Source organism: Rousettus aegyptiacus, unplaced genomic scaffold (assembly GCF_014176215.1).
Source record: "Rousettus aegyptiacus isolate mRouAeg1 unplaced genomic scaffold, mRouAeg1.p scaffold_m13_p_2, whole genome shotgun sequence".
NCBI lineage: Eukaryota > Metazoa > Chordata > Mammalia > Chiroptera > Pteropodidae > Rousettus > Rousettus aegyptiacus.
Window position 1 is genome coordinate 176526911 of NW_023416295.1, and position 22477 is coordinate 176549387.

The following is a 22477-nucleotide window of genomic DNA, read 5'->3' on the forward strand; positions in this document are numbered from 1 at the left end:
CGTCCAGGGACGGAGGAACACGTGAGCCTGAAAATGCTCCCGTTCCGGAATGTTCTCTAGTTTCCTCTTCCGTACGGACTCCCCTCCCCCAGGGCAGAGCCCCAGAGTGACCTCGGGGCAGCCCGGCTCTGTCCTCGGCCGCGCCAGCTGACGGGGCGCCTCGCTCAGGTGGAACGGGAGACGGGGCGTCGTGGTCCGCCAGGGGGTGGGGGGCGGGGGGTGGGGGGGCGGCAGCGTCGCCCTGAGCCCAGGAGAGACGCGCCGGCCTCCGTCCAGCTGGGGCCTCAGTGTGGGGACGCTGCAGGGGCCGGGGGCCCGACGCCGTGGGGACAGCGCTGGACGAGGTCCCCGCAAGGGGGCGAGGCTGCGGAAGGGCGCGGGCAGCGAGCCGGCAGGGACGCAGGGAGAGGGGCAGGGGCTCCCCCGCCCGCCGCCGAGATGGGGCGCCGGCCGCCCCCAGCTCGTGGGGCAGTGCCGCTGGGGCCCTGGGTGGGCAAAGGGAACCCCGAGCTTCCTCTTCTGGCTCTGAGTGTCCCCGAGCACGCCCTCCCGCAGCCCTTCTGCGACCTGGGGTGTCTGGGCTCGCCCCGCCGAGGCCCTGCTGTGAAGCGCGGGGTGCAGGACGGCCCTGGGGTGCACTCACGCACCATCTTCTCTGCAACGGGACCCACTGTCCCCACATGAAACCTTAACGGCAGGGAGCGCTGTCTGCCCTCCGGGATGGCAGAGTGCGGGGCGCAGGCGGAGGGAGGGAGGCGGAGGCGGGAGGCGGGAGGCGGGGCTCCGTCCGTCCGCACCTCCTGCTGGGCAGGGCCGGGATCTGCCGGGTTTGGAGGAAACCGGCAGCTCAGGAGGCAGCTTCCCTGGAGCCCGGGGCAGCCAGGGGCGTGTGCAGACACACGCGCTCACGCACACACACGTACACGCACACGCATTCGTGCACACACACGCTCGCACAAACATGCACACACCCACACATACACTCGTGCGACAAGCACATGTACCCGCGCACTTATGCCCACACTTGTGCCCACGCACACACGCACACACAGGCACACGTACCCACGTATGCTACACATGCATGCACACTCGCACTCGTACACACATGCACACCATGCACACACACACACACACACTGCACTGCACAGTACACACACACATACACGTGTGAACACACCCATGCGTGTGCCGTCAGGGGAGACTTTGCTCTGCGCCTCTCCCGCCACGGCCAGCCCTGCCTGGCCCTGTCCCGGGCATTCTCCCTCACGCGGGGGACCCCGGGCTGCCGGCGTTTCTCTGTCCCCTGCCCTGCTCCTGTCCTGCATGTCACTGGCACTCCAGGGCCCTGCTGGAACCTTCTGCCTCTGCCCGAGCGCTGCCCCCACCCACCCCAGGGAAAACCGCATTGTGATTGCGCTAAGTGTATAAATTAACTTCAAGCTGACATCGTGGTGATACTGTTCTCACGACCATGTGAATTTCTATCCACTCGAACTTGCTTTCTTTTCCGTGAATGTCTCAGCATTGTCCTCGCGGGGGCCTCGCGTCTTTCCTGTTAAGGTTATTCATGGCCACTTTCTCTCTTTCGTTGCTGTAAACGGGGCCGTGCCACCGCCCGCCCACCTGGCTGCTGCGCACTGTGCCAGCCTGCCCCGTACCCCGCTTCTTGCACGTGCCTCCTTCCACCTTCGAGATCAGATTTCTTTCAAGGCTCCGTCCTCCCCACATCTCCCGGGTCTGGCTGGAAGCCTCGCCACGGGGTCAAACCCTTCCTTCGGAAGTGGCCTGGGCGTTGGGAGGGCGGGTCTGGGACAGCAGGCTCGTGTCCCCTGGTTCTGGGCTTCCTGATCTGCGAGCCCAGGCTATAGAAGCCGGGCACCGCCAGGCACCTGCTGCTGCACACCTGCACACACCTGGGGCGGGGCCAGGGCTCACGGTACCACAGTCTCGGCACTGCCCTCGGTCTGGTGCGGGGTGGGCGGTGGGGACAAGCCAGGAGGCACCGTCGCCACAGAGGCAGGAGCTGTGACGGGGGCCGGTCCAGGGCCCCGGGAGGCTGGTCTCTCTGCTCTCTGCCCGTGTGTCCCCCACGCGCACGCACGCGTGTGTATTCAAGCATGAGTTCTCATGCGTGACCATGTGCAAGTGGGCACTGGGCACGGGTGAGCGTGAGTTCTGGCGCGTGCGCACATGTGCATGTGCGTGAGTGTGACACGAGTGTGCGTGTGAGCGCGAGGCTGATTCTGGACGAGCTTCGCATTTGAGTGGGCGGCTTGAGCGGAGCAGAGGTCGCCGCGTATGCGGGGGTCTCGTCCAACCCGCGAGGCCCGAGTGGGACGCAAAGGCAGGCCGAGGGGAGCCCGGGAGCCCCACCTGCAGGCCAGTGGCCTCCGCCACATCGCTGCCGACCCCCGCCCGCGCCCCCCGCGGGGGGCAGGACCCCTGCAGCTGGGGCTGGGCTCTGAGTACCGGGGTCTCTGTCCCTCTCCGCTCGCGTCCCCCCCGGCTGTCTGCTGAGCTCCCCGAGAGCTCACCTCCGTCTTCACAGAGAGCGGGAGCAGGGCGCTAGCAGGCGAGTCCACGCTCAGGGGAGGCGAGGAGCCACCGGGCCGTACGCAGCAAGGCTTTGCCGCAGACCAGTCTGGGGAGGGGTCGCCGTCACGTGGAGGGGTCGGGGCAGCCTGGCTCAGCGGGTCCTCCCCTTCGGTCGCCTGTGCCCAGGACTGGGCGGTCGCAGCGGCCAGCCGACAGGCCCGGGCTCATTGGGGGGACCTGGGAGCTCCCCGTGGCTCTCCGCAAACGGCCCTTTGTCCTCGCGATCCCCACTCTGGGGGGACAACAGGTTTGGAAGAGCAGATGCATCGATATCAAGCTAGACGCCATGATTTTCCATATAAATTGTTCCTGGAACAAAGGGAGCTATAAATAAATATGCAATAAGCGGAGACATGAAATGTCAGCTTCCCGCCTTTTGGAAGCAAATCCAGAGTGCTGGCGAAAGTGCTCTGTTCTTGGGGTACCGAGGGGCACCCTGAGCCCCCGGGACCCCCTGGAGCGCGGCCCTCACCCCGTGCACGTCGGAGCCACGTCTGGACGTCCCCAGGACGTCGGGGCCTGTGAGATGGCACTCCGGGTGGGCCGGGGGCAGGCGTCCACCCCGCCCAAACGAGGGGCAGTGGAGCCTGCACTCCCTCCACAGGAGACGCTGGGCCTGCCCGAGGAACGGCCTCCTTCACTCCGGGGTGTCTGCAGAGGCTGGCCCGTCACCCCAGAGGCCCACAGCGGGAGCCTGACGGGGTCCGGCCAACAGGACCCGGCCCCCAGCCCCCTCCGGCTGAGAGCCCATCAGTCCGTTTTCCTAAAACTCGAAGTATTCAAATCCCGCTGCCTGCGTGTTCCCAGGCCGGCCGCAGAGACACCTGCTCCTGCCGGCCAGATCTTAAAGTCCCTGGCACAGAGGCCCCGACTGTCCCTGCCACTCAGCATCTGAGCCCAGGCGCCTGGGGCCGGCCCTCGGCAGAGCAGGTACAGCCCCTGGGCCTCAGGCCCTGGCTGCACGGAGGAGTGCTCCCCAGAGACGTGTCCTACACTCAGCTGTCACGCCAGACCCCCCCGCTCCAGGAGACACCCGCAGCTGCCCAGGGCATTAGGCCGGCCGCCTGGCACTGCCGCCGGCCTGCAGCGTCTTGGGACCTGATGTCCTCAGGCTGCTCAGCGGGCTTTTCCTGGAGACCCAGACTCAGACGGTGGGGGCGGGCCCAGGAGTCTGCATGTAAAGTCGGCACAGAGGGCGCGTCTCCGGGCATCCTGCGCCCCTCCCCCTCCCCCTCCCCGCCTCCGGCAAGCGTCAGCCAGCAGACCCAGCGCCCCAGGCAGCAGTGAGCACTCGGGGTCCAGAGGACGAGGGCAGCCGAAGTCGTGCCCTCAGCAGACGTGGTGAAGCGCTCACACACGCTCCTTCATTCCGTCTGCACGTCCTGGGGCCTCTGCCCACCGAGTACAGGGTGCAGAGGGCAGACAGAGGGGACGCCTGTGAGGGGCACTTGGGGACGAGCCGACTGGCATGCGCGGAAGCCAGAGCCCCCACAACTGGTCCTCTCCCTCCCTTCGCGCTCATTTTGGGGGCTGCTTCTTGTGAGGAGGCTGAGCTCTGCGGGCCCTCGCTTGGCTGTCTCTGATCCAGGCCAGATTAACCCCTGGGGGGCAGGGTCAGGCGGAGGGAGAGCCCGTCTGGGGCGCAGCACTAGGGCCCGGAGGACCTGGGCCCTGGTCTCAAGACCAAACGTCTCTGGGCAGAGAGGGCGTCACAGGCTTCAGGAGTCAGTGGTGAGTGCGGCCTGAGCCCCCTGAGGGCCACTCGCCGGACACTGGAGCCGGCCTGGTCTGCAGCCTTGGGGAGTTACCGCTGGCAACTCAGCCCCAGACGCACGCCCGGGGCCCACACAGCCATCAAAGGCCGCGGGGGACAGTGAGCTCGGATACCAGGATGATGCCACCTCCGCGTGCGCCCCGGGCCTGGCGCCGCCCCCTTTTCCCAGCCGGGCCAGCCTCGGGGTTGCCGCCTCTGCAGGGATCTGCCTGGGGCCCGGCATGAGGCTGGAACATTCTGGCAAACAGGCTGATGAGCACGGATTGTCTCCCCATCCGGGGCCCACTGACAGGCCCTAAAATCAAGCTGGGGCGCTCCACCGAGGGGCCTGGGGGTGGGGCCTGGCTCCAGGTCTGCGGCAGGAGCGAGTGTGTGGGCGCGGGAGTCGGGTGGGGTTCAAGGGTGACTTACAGACACGAGGCATCTACGACGCCGTGGACACTTCTCAGGCAGAGACGCGGGCCGGGCTCTGGGCTCCGCGGCAGGTGTGGGTTCGGTGTGAAGACATGGAGGGCTGGGCCAGCAGCGGGGTGGGCGAGGAGGCCCCTGGGCAGCAGGGGCCTGGCCACGGGGCGGGGTCTGGGCGGGGGCGCCCGTCCAGCCAGAGCTGCCACCGCTGCAGGTCACACTGGCAAGTAGCAGACCCCGCCGGGCCTGCTCCGCGCGTCCAGGGCCTTGCCAGGTGCTGGGGTCGCTTCCGAGAGGTGGACAGGGCAGGCGACCGCACCTGGCCCCTTCTCATGCTTGTCTGTCTCCAGCCGGAGCCCGGAGGGCCGAGTCCCACCCTGGCCCTGACCCTGACCCCCGTGTCGTCCAGCAAGACTGCAGACCAGCGTCGTCCAAAGGGAGCAGGACGCGGGCCAGCTGTGCAATTCAAAATTCGCGAGTGGTCGCCCAACGCAGTAAAGCAAACAGGCGGCCCGTTGATGTTTTAATCATCTATTCTACTTGATCCCATTAGCCATTTTTATCATTTCAGCGCCAATTATCCAATTGTTATCATTTCAACGTGTAACCCGTTTTAGAATGATAAATGAGCTTCTCCACGTTCTCCGCTTGTAACAGGCCTTCGAGCCCGAGTGCACCTCACGCCCACAGCTCACGGCCGTCCGGTGGGGCCCTCCTGGTCCACGCGCTTGGCAGCCTCGCGTGCCGGGCCCCTGCGGAGCCGTGGTCTCAGAGGCCCCTGCCGGACATCCCCCGGAGGGCAGGGCGGCCCAGCGCCCCACCCCACCCCCTGCTTTGCCTCTGAGAGGAGTGGTGGCGGGTTTCCCGCAGGACACCTGTGAGCTGAGGTCACCCCTGCAGGGGGCGGAGGGGCTGTCCTGACGCCCCGGAAGCAGCCCCGACCGAGAGGCTGCAGCTTGTCCTGGCGCCCCGGCCCTGCCCCCGCTCAGCTCCACAGATGCCTGAGACACCCCCCGGAAGCCCCCCAGGGGAGAGAGGAGTGGAGCCGTGTCCTGGAAGGGGGTGGGCTTCTGGTCACGCCCCGCCTGGCGCCGCGGGGAGGGTTCCACGCGGGCGACCCCGCGGTCCCCAGCGCGGGGCATGCACGGGGATGGCGACCCACAGGGGACAGGCTCGGGCCCTTGGGGGTCGTGTTCCGGCCGGGAGACGGGTGTGGGGACCACGCTGGCGTCGCACGCAGGGGGGATCTCGGGGGCAGGGCGGGGGGGCGAGGGTTTCGGGGCGGCAGGGGCCACATGCGCCGTCCAGGGTGTTGAGAGGTCGGGGTCGTGGGGGGAGCTGGCGGTGAGCGTGCCCGCGGGGGGCCGGGGGGCGTCGGGGCCCAGCGCCCGGCTCCCCGACCCTGGCGGAACACGGCCCGCGGGGGGGACATGGTCCACAGGGGGCCCTCGGCTCCGGAGCAGCCGGTCCGGGATGTGGCTCGTCATGGCGCAGGCTCACGGCACGGGCTCCCGCGGCCGTGATTTCCTCTCCACACCTGCCCAGCTGTCCCCGCCCCACGGTGACCGCTTCGGGTCCAGCTGCTCCGCGGCACAAGCGGGTGAGGGAAGGACGGCCCCGGGCGGACCGTGCAGATCCACCTGCTGAAACGGCCTCAGAAGCCCTGTGGGGCCTTGGGCCGGGCCGGTCACTGAGCTCTGAGCCATGGGCCGGGAAGACGTTCACCACCCAGAGGCCTGGCCGCCGGGGAGGGCGGGCCGGCGGTCACGTCCACAGGGGCTCCCGGGGACGCGGGGGGCTCGCCCCTGCGGGCCCGACTCACGCGGCGTCTGTGTGACTTTCCGTCTCCACCTCCCCCGTCTGGCCCGTTGCTGGACAGGTCCACGGACACACCGAGGCGCACGCGCCGCTAACCTCGCGGGCTGGGGCTCTGGGCAGCAGGCGATTGGACCGGTGTGACAGAAGCCTGTGCCGTGCGTCACCTCGCCTGGGGTGGAGGGAGGCCCCGGACCGAGCCCGTCGCCGAGGGTGACACAGCCCAGCGTCCCCGACCCCGAGGCCGGAGCTGGGCCGGGTGGGGGCCGCGGGGCGAGGCCGTGCAGACACCGGCCCTGGGCATCGCGGTCTCTCCCCCAGAGGGCCGCTCCTGAGCCTGCCGGGGACGCGGGGCACCCCGGGGTGCTCCTGAGTCTGCCTGGGCTCGAGGGTGCCCCGTCCACGGGCCCCGACCTGCCGTTCCCTCAGCGCTTCTGTTCCTGTGACCGCCACCTGGAGTGATGCCCATCTCCGCACCCCAGGGGCCCCTGTCCCCTCCTCCGGCCCCTTCCCAGTGCCCCCTGCCCCCGCGGGGCCCCCTGCAGCCCCGGGTGCCAGTCAGGCGGCTCCACGCAGTGGGGGCCGAGTGTCCACCGCGGGCCACTGTCACGGCCGCGCACAGTCCCGCTGGGGCCCAGACCCCACCTCTCCCCGCCGTGCCCTCGCGTGGCCCCCGCTGCCGGCCAGGGCGGACATTCCGCCCCGGTCCCGCTGGGCACGCGGGCCCCTCCGTCCCCAGGCGTGGCCCTGCCGGCCACTGCACAGCCACACGCCCGGCCGCGGCGGGCGCTGCTCCCCACACCCCCAAGCTCTGCGTCTCCCCTGCGAACCTCGTCATGTGGAGCGAAGCCGTCCCTGCCGCTCGGCTTTCCCGTCCTCGTCCCAGCCACCGGCGTGAGGTCTGGCCCCGCGGCCACCGACCGCTGGGTCCCCGTGGACCCCGTGTCCGGGCCCCGCCCACGTCCAGAGCCCAGGCCGAGCCCCCGCTCGCCCAGGGCGTGCCACGCCGAGTTTGGGCGGCGCTGGCGAGGCGGCCCGCAGCGGGGTGCACGGAGGCCCCCTCGCGTCTGGCGTAACGGTCCGTTCTCTTGCTGGCTTTGCAGCTTCACCTGGGCTCCTGCCGAGGCTCCCGCACACCTGCCTGTCGCTGTAGTGATGCCTATGTTGCTCGTCACACGCACACGCACACACCCGTGGCCACAGCCTCTGATTCCGTGACCCGCAGCAGCGAAGATCACGGCTAACAGGCACATGCGGTCTCTCGTCTGATTCTGCTGGGGATCTATTTAAAGTTTCTTTTAAGTAGGACGCTCACTGGAGGTTTTCACTCTGGCGTCTTAATTAAGGGAATCCCCTTTAATTACTAAGCGTCTCAGAGCCTTTTTTTAACTTACGGCTTCGCGGGGTTCTGTCACTCTAAGCATTTTTCTAGCCACCCCCCCATCCCGTGAGGTGATCGTGTAGTTTTCGTCTTTTAATCGATCAAATCGGGGGATCTCACAGATAGGTTTTCTAGTCCGGGATCAAGCTCACATTCAAGGGAAAGTCGTGAGTAACACTCTGAATACTTTCCCCAGCATGCTTTCGAGTCGGATCGACGTTTCATTAAGGACTCTTTGCATCCACGGTCACAGGAGACGTGGGCTTAAAACCCTGTCACCGCAAGACGCAGCCGTGCGGCGGGAGCCAGGTGGTGCCGGGCGCAGAGGCGAGGCCCCCCGCCTGCCGCGGGCCGCGGAGACGCCCCCGCCCGAGCGCACCCCGTGTCTGGAGCTCCCCACGGGGGCGGAAGTCGGCGGCCCCATCCCCCCGCGTGTCCGCCTCCCCGGGGCTCACGCTCGGACCCCGAGTTCCCGCCAGGTCTCCCGGGCCGTCGACACTGAGGTGTTGGGAGACGTAACATTTTATCCCCTTCGGGCCGGTTTCTCGCACCCTCTTTCCCTCTAAATTTCACGGCGCTTTTCTCTTGTGTCCCGTCCTTGGCCGTGGCCGGAGTTTGCTCCCCCAGACGCCTTTGAGTCACCGACCTGATCTTTCACCCTCGTCACCCCGAACGTCTCCCGCTCCGCGCGTGCCCCTGGGGCGGCGCCGGGGCCATGGCCGCGGGCACGACGTCCCCTCGTTTCCTGCCTGGGGGGTCCCACCTCTACTTCCTGCCCCGGGCGAGGGGGTCTCACGTCACGGAGTCCTCACGAGGCCTCGGCAGGGCCCCGCGAAGGAAAGTCGTGTTTTCATTGTCAAAGTTCCGCGCAATTTTTATGTGATTTAATTTGTATCCTGAACTACGGCAAGTGGAGTGTCGTTCAGGTCCCGGCGCGAATTTCAACGATGCTTTTAAATTAATGGTTTCTAATGTCATTACATTTTGGCCAAGAAGATGGTCGCAGGCTCTTGCTTCCTCGCAGTTTCGGGAGACTTCTGCGGCCCGGCTCGCGGCTAACTGCTGCGCACACGGCGCCCGCGGTGTCCCCCGGGGTCCGCGTGCTGAGCCTCTCGGTGTGAATTGCCCGCACGTCCTCCCCGGCCAGCCCCGTGACCGGATGATTTAAATCCGCCACCAATTTGCTGTTTTCCTACTAGTTCCCTTAATTACCGAGAAAGACCGGAGCTGTCGGCTCACCTCCTGGCCCGTCGGCTTGTCACTTGCTCAGGGATGCGGGAGGCTCCCTGCCCCTTGCGAAGGCCATCCTGCCCCCGCCTCCCTGTCCCCACCCCCGCCCCTGGCCCCGCCCCCATGCTGGCGTGGCCTCCCCCCCACCCGCCCAGTTTGCCCTGGACCCACAGTTTGACGCGAGCAGCGGGTCTCGGCTTCCGCGTGATCTTTCTCCTGACGACTCATTCCCGCCACTTCATCCTATTGTTCACGTCACACACGTTGCAAACCCGGTGAAAATCCACGAACGGGGCCACGGAGGCCCAGGCCTCCCCCCCACCCCGGGTCCCCAGCTGCCGCCTCGCCTGGCCTCCATCGCCGCGGCTCTTACTGTCGATCGACGTTGCCGCGGCGTGCAAAGGCAAGTCTCAGAGGCAGGACTTCCGACCCAACGCCCTGGCCACGCCCCCCAGGGAGGACGGTCCCTCACGCAACCACGAGGACCGTGGCCGCGGGTACAGCCCGTGCTGCCACACACGTCCCTGTCAAGTTCGCCCGCTGCTCTGACGACATCCCATGAGCAGGAGCTGCGTCTGAGGCTGCCGTTGTAGACCCCGGATTCCGCCGGGTTGTCATTTTAACTGCGTCACAGGGCCTGGCATGGGACTCGCACTTAGCAGGATGGCTGACCGCTGGGCGACCGAGTTAAAGATAATGTGTCCCCACAGACGTGAGCGGACGGCCCAGGGCCGGTACCTGAAACACATGTGCACGCCCACGCCCTGCGCTAAGGCCCTGGGTCTGCGTTACAAGCCATCACGGGGGGTGGGGGGGACACGGGGTGGGCCTGTCCCCGCCTCGTCCCACGGGGAGCCCTACCTCGGCCTCACCCCCCAGCCCCGCCCAGGCCGACCCCGCGGGCCCCTCAGGCTCTGCACGGCATCCGACGCTGTCTTCAGAAAGCGCGGGGGGAAGGCGGGATTGTAAATAACCCATCGTTTATCTTTCCCTGTCACCACGCTTGTCACAGCTGGGAGGGCTCCGCGCATCTGGCTGTGACTCCTCTCTCCAGCCCTGCCCCCCCCAGAAGCCTGCCCCCCCCCCCGTGAGCAAAGCCAAGGGAGCCAGCCGGCCCACCTCTGCCAGCCTTCCCACCACTCCCCCCTCCTGAGTGGGGGCCGAATCTGGGGGTGCCAAGTCACAGAGGGGGACCCTGCCAGCTGTCACAGAGGACGGTCGGGCAGGAGGAGAAGGTGCTGGCCAGGGCCCTCTGCCCCCATGTCAGCCTGGGGGCCCTTGCCTGCCTCTCTGGTTTTAAACATTTCATTTGCAAATAGCTCAGCATTTAATTCTGTCAGATTAAAGATGCATGCTTCGGAGATTTATGGAGTCCTCGCAAACGCGGTGGAAACCACGCGGAATCCGGCCCGCACCCTCCCTGCCCACGCGGGGCTCACGCACAAGCGGCCGGGGCTTCGGAGGCCTGACTGCGGGTGGGTCCCGGCAAGCGGGCGCTGGCCGTGGGGCCGGGACCTCCTGTCCAGCCCCAGGCCGCACCCCGGGGCTGGTGCCCGTGGGGATTCTCTCCGCTCCACCTACAGCTCCCCCCCAGGGGCCCACGCTCCTTCCCTGAGACGGTCCCTCCTCCGCCTTCCTCGAGACGCTTCTGAGAACAGGTTTAGGGATGGAGGAGACCGAGGGTCCCGTGTCCGCCACCCCACACATGCACGGCCTCCCCCGCTGTCCGCCTCCCTACCAGACGGGGCGATCGATGAACCCACACAGACACGTCGTCATCTCCCAAAGTCGCAGCTGACATCGGAGGGTCCTGGGCGCTGCACGTTCTACGGGGCTGGACAAGTGTGTGACGATTTTCGGCCACCGTTACAGGGCCTCACAGGGACATTTCCCGCCCTAACCTCTTGTCGGTCTTTAATGTTCCCGGACAAGGGCCAGAGCCCCGTGGGCAGGCGTGTGGGCTCCAGGCAGGGTCCTGGTCACTCCTTGCTCATTCCCACAGCGAGCGTGAGCCGCGCCAAAACCGCGTGCGACCCGCCGCCCCGAGCAGAGCCGAGTGCACTGACCGCCCGGCCGCCTCTCCCACCCGCGCCCCCCTGCGGGCCGCTTCTCGCCCCTTCTCGGGGCTCTGCGCACAGCCCAGGGGTTGGGGGGCCTGCCGTCCGTTTCCGTTTGGCTTCGATGCCACACGCGTCTGGTCCAGGCGGGGCAGAGGCCGGGAGACAGGCCGCGGAGGGCAGCGCAGACTCTGCGTCCCCGTGGGCACGGCCTGCGGGGGCCTGTGGCGGCACGTGGAAATGGTCCTCGCAGCTGTGACTGAGATCTCGGGGTGACGCGCCCCGGGCGAGGCGGGCCCCGAACCCAGCAGCAGATGCTCATCGTGCAGAGACTAGGGGCGCAGACTCGCAGAGCGGGGGGCAGAGGTCCCCCAGCCCCCACCGGCGGACAGCGGCGGGCGGACCTGGGCAAGACCCTTCCCCTGGGCTTTGCTGGGAAGCCATCCATGGCCCTCAACCCTGCGGTCAGCGCCCCGTGTGTGGTCAGCGCCCTGTGCGGTCAGCGCCCCGTGTGGTCAGCGCCCTATGTGGTCAGCGCCCCGTGTGGTCAGCGCCCCGTGTGCGGTCAGCGCCCCTCGGCCTGAGAGGGGCGGGTGGGAAGGCAGGAAGGGCTCATCCCCAGGGGGCCGGATCGGAAAGTCAGGCATATTCAGATCATGAAACATTGTTACGGCGACAGCCACTGTTACGACAAAAAGTGATGCCGTTTTCGAAGCCCAGCTCAGGGCGGAGGGGCGGAGAGAGGCTGCGGCGGGCACGGGGCCGTGAGGGGCCTGGGCCCCGGCACTGTGACCCCGTGAGCGGGCGCCGCGTCCCCGCGCCCTGGAGCACGCGGCACACGCGGCTGTTGGGGGACGCTGCGCGCGGCACGACTTGACTGGGAGAGAGCGATCTGCTCTGCTCCGGTAGGACGACCGTCCGCGTGTCCCCGAGGGAGCGGGTGACAGAGAGTCGTGGGAGAAATCCGGGGGATACAGGATTCCCCTAACGGGACGAAGATGGCTTTGCCGACGTGGGAACTAGACAAAGAGAAAGCGAGGTGCTTCACAGGCCACGCAGAGGTGCCGGACGCCGGCGGGCAGTGGCCGCCTGCACCCAACCGCCGCGGAATGACGTGCGATCAAAGAGAACCACAAAACGGCCACGCCACGTGCCCTGTGGTCTGCCAGCAAATGTGGCGGGAGGGACGGTTAACACGGAGCTGTCACGCCTGCAGGTTGCTGTTCAGCGGCGTTTAGAGCAGGAGGGGACAGCCGCCCCCTCATTCATCACGAGAGTCCTTTCACAAGGCGGCACCCAGGGGAAGGCCTGGAGCCCGCTGCCCCCTCGGGGACACTGGGAGAGGGACACGGGTGTGTCCCCCACACGCGCCCTCTCGGCTTCGCTTCACCCTCTCTGAGGAGGGTCCGCGGCCCCACATACTCAGAAAGGAGCCTCTGGGGACGGTGCCTCCTGCAGGAGGCAGGGCCAGGGGGCAGGACGGGTCCCCGCAGCCAGCGCGGGACAAAGGGGGCCTGGCGGCTGTCCCCTCCTGCCCTAAACGCCGCTGAGCAGCAACCTGCAGGCGTGACAGCTCCGTGTTAACGTCCCGCCCGCCGCATTTGCTGGCAGAGCCGTCCCCTGGGACACCGCGGGGACAATGCTGTTTATCAGGGACACGAAGCGAAGCCGTAGGACTGAGGAGACAGCACGGCTCCGCCACACCTTCCTCCCGGGAGGACGAGCGAGAGACGGAGGGCCCCCGTGGCCCGCCCCGCCCCCCCCCCGGCCTGGGAAGGCGGCCAGCAAGGGGACACGAGCCTGGACCTGAGGGGGCTGAGTTAAGGGAGGACGAGGAGAGCTGACTTCCGGACACCTGCCCCAGCACTGAGGGAGAAGGAGATGCTCCCCGAGCCGCCCCCGTGAGACAGGCCCTGGACGGTGGCAGAGAGGTCAGCCCATGGCACCCGAGAGCTACCTCCACGGGCAGCCTCTACATGGCCTGTCAGCCCTCCGACTTCTAGCCATGCTCTGTGGAGGCCGAGGACCCCAGCCTGGTTCTGGACAATGATGGCCAGAGAACACACGTCTCATCCATCCTTCTACCTGCCCACTCATCCATCCATCATCCATCCATGCATCAATCATCCACCCATCCACCCATCCATCCATCCATCATCCACCTGTCCACTCATCCATCCATCCATCCACCCATCCATTTGTTCACCTGCACGTCCATCCATTTACGTAGATAAACATCTGTCCAGCCTCCACCTTGCCGTGTAAGCGGCACTCCATTCTGGGGTAAGGACCCACCTCTGTAGCTCTAAGAACCCTTCACGTCGTTCATCCGCACTGACCCTGAGCTGCCTCCTTGAGTCAGTGGGGCGGACGTTGCCACCACCCTGATTTTTGCAGATGAGGACGGAAGCACGGAAAGAGGCCTGAGCCCTCAGCCCCGCAGTGGGGCCTGAGTCTGGGTCGCTGGTTCAGAACTCAGGGGCTTTGTCCTGGCCCACGTGAACCCATCGCAGTGGCAAAGGGGTCCTGCTGCTCAGGACACTGGGGTCTCGGGACGATCCAGCGTGGCTCCTGGCTGCCCCACCCCCACGCAAGTCCAGGACGGCAGAGGGGACGGGGTTCTGGGCTGGGCAGGTGGACAGCGGGGGTCCCAGACACGCCTGGACCCGGGAGGGGCCCGCAGGAGAGGCAGCGTGGGTGGCGCTGAGGTGGGGGAGGCAGGCGGGCCCTGCCAGACACCACACGTGAGGTGGGTGCAGGGGGCCCCCCGGGCCTCGCGAGCCTTCGGCGAGACCTGCTTCCAGGCGTGTGGGAGATACGCTCCCGCAGGCGCATGGTGGAGGTCACCCGGGCTGTCTCTGTCGGCCTCTGTGCTGACAAGCAGATGGGGCCCGTGGTCGGGGACAGCAGAGACACAGCTGTGGCCTTAAACCCTGCGGACAGCACGTGGTCTTGGGCCGCACCCTGGGGCCAGCGCAGTCAGTTAACTGCAGCTTAGTCCACTGATTTAGAAACGTCTCGGCCCCGCCAAGGGGAAGGCCAGCCTTGCTCTGGGTGTCACTCTGGATGTGGGTTCCTCGACTCCCACGAGGGGGCCAGGCACTTCAGGGTGACAGCAGGGGAGTGGGGCTCAGGAGGGACCCAAGAAGGTGCTGTCAGAGGTGAGAGGGTGCTTTGTGGAGCCACGGGGCCCCAGCATGAAGGAGGGACGGCCAGGGTGACCAGGGGGCAGTTGGTGCCGCGGGGACAGACAAGGGCTGGGCAGCTATGGCCGGCGGAGGGCGCATCCCCTGGTGGGGTGAAGGTCAGCGAAGCCAGTGGCCAGGGCGTCGGAAGGGGCATCCAGGTGGTCACTGGGAGGACCGACTGGGACCAGAATCCCGTGGCATTATGAGCCAAGCGCTAACCCACAGGGGTCGGGCGCAGCGAGGAGCCTGACGGCCCAAAAGCGAGACCTGCGCTCCGCTGTTCGAAGGGAGTCAAAACCCCTTAATTCCGGGCCGTGCCTCCTTGGTAGCGCAGCCGGGAGCCTCGGTCTAGGAGGAGCGGTGCCCTGCGACAAGCCACCGAGACCTTCCTGCGTGGCGGAGACTCTGTGGCAGACCCAGTCCCCACGTACGGTGCCCGTGGTCGTCCGGCTGTCAGATGTGACCGCCCTCCTGGGCGTGACACGGTCCCCCGTGTGTTTCGATGGCAAGTGAGGTGAGAAAGTTCACACTCACGGTTTGGCCGCTGCGTTTCTTCTTCGGGGGAGGGTCTCCGTATATCTTTGCCCTTTTTACCGAGTTTTCTCCTCTTTTCCTGAATTATAAGTTATTTCTTAAACGCACGGTGCGCACACGGCTTCTTCCTCACGTACATGAAGCGCGGCTGTTTCTGCCGCGGGCGTCTTGCTTCTTCTCTTAGAAGCGTCTTCTGAGTGGCAGGTGTTTTGATTTTGATGAAAACCGATTCATGGTTAATTTTTTACGGGTAGTGCTCCAGACGGAGACCCTCCTTCCCGCCCGAGGTCGCGCGTGGGGCCCGGGCGTCGCCTTGTCGGTGTCCGTGGCGGGTCCGCGGCGCGGTGCGTGGTGCCCGGGCAGGCAGGTGCGCGTCCTGACGCGAACCCCGGCCTCCCGCTCCGCCCAGCGCCGGAGGCCCCGCTCCAAGTCCGCCGATGGCCACGCGCGTGCGGGTGGCTCTGGGCCCTCTGCTCCGACCCCTTCGCCGCCTCGGCCACCTGCCCGGTGACACGGCGCCGGCCTCAGGACCGCAGTTTCACTGCGAGCTTGGAACCGAGCGCAGCAGAAGGTCCCCTCGCGGCCTTGGCCTCGGGAGGGGCCAGCCGCGTAGCCGCCCTGAACTCCGCCCTCCGGCCTCTGGACTGTGGGGGCGGGTTTCTGGTCTGTGCTGCCTCGAGGTGACAGCCGGAGCAGACGGCGACAGATGACGCTAGTCCCTTACAGACACTGCCCCCCCATATGCACAAGGCGCAGGGTCCTTTCACGGGCGGCCTGTTTCACTGCGGATCATATATTAGCGTTGTCATAGAGACCTCTCTGTCAACTCATTCCTAGGCTCACTGCGTTGTTAATGACACTTTCCATGGAAATGGCGTTTTTAAATATTTTTTTTACCAATTTTTTTTTCGGTTTCGGTGCGTAGAACCATGATCGAATTTGTTTATAAATATCCTGTGAGGCTGTTAAACTCACTTGTTTTTCTTCGTAAAATTATTCTCTTGGTTGATTTTTAAATCCTTGGTCATGGTGTATTATTTTTGGTTACGTATCGCAGGATCCGATTCACTAGCATTTCGCTAAGGGTTTGCAATCCGCGTTTCTTGGGGACATCAGTCTGCTTCCTTGCAGCCTCTTAATCAGGCTTCGATAGCAGATATCTACTCGATTACGGATTGAGCTGCAAGTGTTTCCGTTTCTATTTTTCGAGAAAAGCTATGCGTAACTGCTGTCGGCTCTTCCTTAAATGTACAATAGAATCTTCTAATAATGAGTTCTTGGAAATGTTTTTTTCAGATTTTTCGTTTCTTCTTCAATTAGTTTCATTAAGTTATCCTCGTCAAGTATTTTTTTTTCCATGTCAGCAAAGTTGTAAAATGTATTGGCGAAGGTCGTTCATGCTGTTTCTTTATTGTTTTTTTAATGTGTGGCCAAGTCCCTTCATTCTTGACAGCTCTCTGTTTTTTTTAATCTTTTAATTCATCGGTCGAGCTGGGAGGTCATCGATTATAATCATCTTTTCAAACATCCACCTTCTAATTTTGTTCATTTCCTTTATTGTCTTGTTTTCTCTTTCATCCATTTCTACTGACACTTTTTAAAATCTCCTTTCTTTCACTCTTTCGATTTAATTTGTTTCACCCCATAACTCCTTAAGACGGAATTCACGCATCTCTTCTTTATAAATCTAAAAGTCGATACCTATAAATTTCCCTCTGAGCATCGGGTTAGTTACATCCCCAACGTTTGTAAATGTTTTGTACTCAGAATTATTCCACTTTATTTACCTCTGATATTTCTTTGATTTTTGCCCTCTCTGGCCATGAATTATTTAGAAGTGAGTTGTTTGACTCCCAGATATGTGGGCCGTTTTATATAAATTTCTTAATTTCTATTTCAATTCCCATGTGATTAGAAAATGTAATTTGTGTAATTTTAGCCGTTGTACTTTACTGAGATTCGTTTTACATTTCAGTTTGTGTGTTTCGATGGCTGCGAATGTGGGTTCTAGCTTCGGTCGCTGGACTCGGAGAAATGCCAACCCGTGGAAATGAGTCGAAAGTCTGCTCACGTCTTCTGTGACTCACACATGTTATGATTATTGTTCTACAAACACGATACGTTAATTGCTGGGGGAAGACTGTTAAACCTCCGGCTGTAACCGCGGATCTGTTCGCTCTTTTGATTTTGTAGATTTTTGCTTCCAGTCTTTGAAGCTTTTTTTGGTGCGCACACGTGGTTACGTCTGGGAACGAGTTCTCTCCCGCTCCGTAAACCCCCCCCCCCTTCACCAGCTCCTCCCCCATTCTAGCCCTGTGCCTGGGGCTCGCTCGGCTGCTGTAACACCGTCTTGTCTTGGCTTTAACCACGGGTTCCCTGCATTTAAGTGGCATCTCTTACGATCAGCACGTGACCGAGTCCTGCGTTTCATGCAACTTAATTGGCGCACATGGTCACCAACACATAAAGGGGTGCTTGCTTGGTCTGCTTTGAGTGACAGTCTTTCTGATTGTTTTCAGCTTTCCCACCTAGTCATTTTGGGTTGGTTGAGTACAATTTACTCTGTTTTTTTTTTCCTCTTCTACTGGCTTATTTTTGGTTAAGCTTATTGAAGTATGTTTTATGTACAATAAAATGCATTGATTTAAAGTGTACAATTCCACAAATCTGTCACCACGATCAATGTGTATAACATTTCTATCAACCGCAAAAGGCTCTCATGCCCCTCGGCCGTCGCACCCTCTCTCGCCCCAGCCCCCATTAATGCCGATCTGCTTCCCGCGCCACAGTTCTGATGGTTCTAGAATTTTGTACCGGTTGGCTCCTGGGGTCGTTGATGTCCCGTGCGCGGCTTCATCACTGACTGTAACGGTGCCGAGATTCATTCGTGTGTGGAGCGCGGGAACGTCTCCTTATTCTACTGTTTCCTTGCTGACCAGCGCCCCCGGCGTAGACACAGCATGAGTGTGTTTATCTACAGATCAGGTGACAGGCACGTGGGTTCTTTGAGTTTCCAGCTATTACAGATGAAGCTGAGCTGCTGAAATAGTCATGCGGAAGGCTCACCTGGGCACACGTAAGTCATAATGCGAGTCAGCACACACCGAACCTGACTGACACACCGCGGGCCGCCTTGCGAAGTGGCCGTCCTGCCTGGCATTGCCGCGGCAATGCACGGAGACCCCAACGCACACGCCCCTCGGCGACCTGGGGGGGCGTCAGTCTCCCGCGCTCCCGCCACGCGGGTGGGTGTGAGGCGGCCGCCCTGGCGGGTTTGACGTGCAGAGATAAACCACGCATACAGCTCTGCAGCCTCTTAACGGCCGACGGTGCTGCGTCTCTCCCCGCCAGCCGCGCCTTCATCTCCTCTGGGGGAGCCTTCGCCCCAACACTCGCTCATCGCTGCTTCCTGAGTCGTGAGCGTGCTGGGGGATGAAGATCTCTGGGACGCTTTGTGCGCCTTTCCCCCGCCCCATCTGGGGGTTTTCCTTTTCTTGTGTGTTTCGAAGAGCCAACATTTTAATCTTGACGAAGTCTCATTGACCATTTTTTTAAAGTTTTTTTAATGTCTCATTAAGAAATCTCAACACACGGCCACTAAGTGTTTCTATTATGATTTTTTCAGAAGACCCATAGTTTTAACATCTCAATTTAATTCTATTTCAATTTAATGTCTCAATATGGCGCGAAGGGTTTGGGGTCATTGTCTTTGCATGTGGGTGTACATCCTCTGTAGCCCTATTTGTTGAAAATATCATCCTTTATCAATGGATTATCTTGGCACCTTTGTCACAAAATCGAATGGACACATTTCCCGTGGGGCAATTTCTGAACCTTCTGGTCAGTCCCGTTGACCTGCACGTGGGTCTTTTCCACCTCGATTCTGTTACTGTCGCTTTGTTGGACGTTCTGTGAGGCAGGGATCCGAGTCCCAAAACTTTGTTCCTCTTTTTCAGAGCCGTTTCGACTTGTGTAGTTAATTCGCATGTCCACATAAACTTTAGAAGAACCCAACTAACTTCTACAGAAATTAAAAAAAAAAAACAGTGGGATATTGACAGAGAATGCAGCAGCAAATCTATAAATGAATTTGTGGAGAACTCGTGACTTAACAATAATTATTATTGCAGCTCATCGTAATTGAGTTGTATGCATGGTTTATCTCTGCACTTACCCAGTTACCTGTGATAGGCAGACTAGCGCCCCTGCTCAGAAGTCCCTGTGTGCGCTAATCCCCAGACACTGTGACTACGTGACCTTCTGTGGCTAAGCAGATTTGCAGGTGTGATTAACATAAGGACCTTGATATGCAGAGCTTATCCTGGATCGTGCAGGTGGGCCCCGCTGATTAAATATCTTCAGATTCAGAGGGACTTTCCCAGCTGTGGTCACGGGGAGGCATGACTGGTGTGGGAGAAGAGGAAACTTGCCGCCTCTGCGATGGGGGGAGGTGACCTCTGCGGGCTGGAGGGGCGAGGAAGCGGACTCCAGTGTCTCCAGAAAGGAAGGCAGTCCTGCTGACGCCTTGCTCTGAAACAGTGGGAATGGACGTGAAACGTTGCAGATCGCGCCTGTAAACTTTTTTTTAAAATATAATTTTCAATTACCGCATAGACAGTTGTGTCAACTGCAAATAAAGAGAGTCCATGAGCCTCGTGTTTCTTTATCTTGCCGTGTGGCGTTCGCTCGGGCTCGGGACCAGGTGTTGCGAACGAGCACCCTTGCCCTGTCCCCAGTGTTAGGGGGACTTACGCTCGCTTTTGTACTGCGTCGGCTGTGCGGTTTGCGTGCCCCGCATCAGGCCGAGGACCCTTCCTGCTCCTTCGCTTGCCGAGCTTTCGTTTGCTTATTTTATGACCGACCACACGCTAAATTTTGGCTTCTTCTCGTCGACACAGTGCCGCAGCCCAGGGGCTCATCTCCTTCCTAAAACCACGTGGTCCTTTAAACATATCGATGTTTCTGCTAAATAATTTTGAAGACGTCGACAGCCTCATAAAGGACCCCGGATAGTCTCTCCCCCTGCAGCCTTCGTCAGGTTTGGGTTTCTGAGTCACGAGCCTTAATGCACTTGCCTGTCGTTTCTTAGACTCAGCGGGGTTGAACTTTCTGGATTTTCGAGTTTATCGTTTTCATCAATTTGGAATATTTTGAGCATTATTACTTAAAATATTTGTTTTGCCCCCTGCCTCCGAGACTCCGATTACAGGTACGTTAGGCTCCTCGATATTATCCCAGAAGTCATCGATTACCGGTTTCTTTTTCTGCCTTTCTCTCTCTCTGGGCTTCATTTTGGACGGTTCTCGCAGGTCGCTAACACCGCGCGGCGGCCGATCCGCCTTCACGCCCCGCGTCTTCCGTTGCGGACGCCACGTTCGCGAGGCGAGAGGCTCGCGGCCGGCTCCGTGCCGGCTCCAGGCTCCTGCTTGGTCTGTTTTTCCTCCAAATTCTTCGGTGTTTCGTAGCAGTGTTTTAAAGTGTGTTTCCGCTCGTTTCTGTAACCTTGCAAGCTCCGGTCCGTGTCTGTTCCCTGTTTCTCCTTATCAAGGGCTCTAAAGTGACTCTTTAAACTGTTGTAGTTTTTTCTGTTTCGCAGTTACTTTGTATAATGGAGCGGTGGAGACTGTGTATTTTGTTGTTACTGTTTTATTTTCTAGAGACTACAAGGATATAAGACCTTTTCTCTTTCTGGGTTAATGTGAGTTACTAATTTTATTACTTTCCTGTGGCTGCTGTGACAAATCGCCGTAGACGGAGTGGCTTAAAACAACACAGATTTATTTTCTTAACGGGTCTCATGGAACTAAGGCCAAGGCGTGGGCAGGGCCGCAGCCGGCTGGGGGCTCGGGATGGGAAGCCGCTTCCTCGCCCTTTCCAGCTTCTAGGGGCAGCGTCGCTCCGGGCTCACAGATCCGCCCCCCATCTTCGAAGCCGCTGATGGCAGGCTGGGTCCTTCTCCTGCCATCTCTCTGGGACGCACTCTGCTAGCTCCTTCTTGCACATTTCACGCCCCTGTGATCACATGGGCCACCTGGATAAGCCGGGATGGTCGCCCCATGTCAAGGTCCTCAGCCTAATCCGTCTGCAGAGGCCCTTTGCCGTGGTGGGACCGGGGACTGGGGCGTGGGCACGTCCGGGCGTCTAGCCCTGCCTGGCACAGTGATTGTGCAGATGGCTCTGAGTCCAGCTGAGCGGGTGCAGAAGGGTCCTCCGCGATTGGCGGGTTCATTGCCACGGGGACAGGCCACAGATGGAGGCCCAGACAGGTCTTCCCTCTGGGTCCTGCAGGCATCTTGCGCTGAGCCCCATCCCCAAGTCCTGCGGCCCCTGGCGGCGGGTGCACGCGGGGAGCCCACGCAGCTGACGAAGGCAGGTGGCCCGGGAGTGTCCGCGGGGGCAGCAAGCGGCCCCGGGAGCCTGAGGGCCTCTCTCGGTGGCAGCCACGGTGGCTTTGGGGGCCTTGGAGTCCCCCGGGGCACAGCGTGGGATCCCGCGTCGTCCCCGTGATCGGGCTGCGTTTGATTTTGCAAAGTTCGGGGCCGCTTTGCTCCCCCAAGTGCTGGGTGGCCCGCACGTGCAGGGATGAACGCCGTGGAGCGTCGCGTGTGAGGGCCCCTGCGGGCGGGAAAACGTCGCGTTCACCCCTGCGCAGGCCCCCGGCCCCAGGTCGGCTCTGACAAAGGCCTCGTCGATGGGTTCTGTGAACGGCGGCCGCGGGGGCGCGGGGGAGGCACCGGCGCGTCTCCCGGTCTCCCGGCGCGGGTCGCACGGCGTGAGGCGCCACCCGGGGGCCTCCAGCTACGTGGCGCCACCCCTGTCCTTCCAAGAAAAAAGGCCAAACCCACGGAAAACCAGTGACTTTTCTCGGACCGCCTGAGAACTGAAGCAGCCAGGCAAATTGCCAGCCCGAAATCGGGAGACAGGTGACGCCAGACAGGGGAGCACCTGCGCTCACCTGGGCAGAAGCCGCCAGCGCCACACAAGGGCCGAGACGCAGGGCGACTGTGACAGCTTCTTGGAAGCAAAGGTTTACAGAGGCCTGACTCACAGCCCAAGCGGGAAGGGCCAGGCCGTCCTCGGCATTGATGGGCAAACAGCCGGTCCACTCCGGTGGCGGGGTGTTAGCCGGCGCCCAGGAACCGGGCTACGAGGCCGTGAAGCCGTGTCGGACGCCTGTGCGTGCGGCTGAGCGAGAGAGAAAACCTTCGCTTCCGGGGGGCTGGCCAGTCGTCCCCGCGTCTCCTGAGGAAGGTCTCCCCCACCCCCACCCCCGCCGCTGACCACGCCCTCGCCGTCCCCCGAGCGCCCTGCAGCGCACAGGTGTGCGGGGGCCTCTCCGGTCCCCCGGATGTGCTGATTCACCCCTGGGCTGGTGCGTGGGCGGCTGGTGCGCGGGGCTTTGGCTCTTCACGGGGGATTCCTGTCTTCAGCGTGGGCAGATGCGGCCTGGCCAGAGACACACCTTCGATCTTTCGCCTGCTTCGCTCTTTTCTTT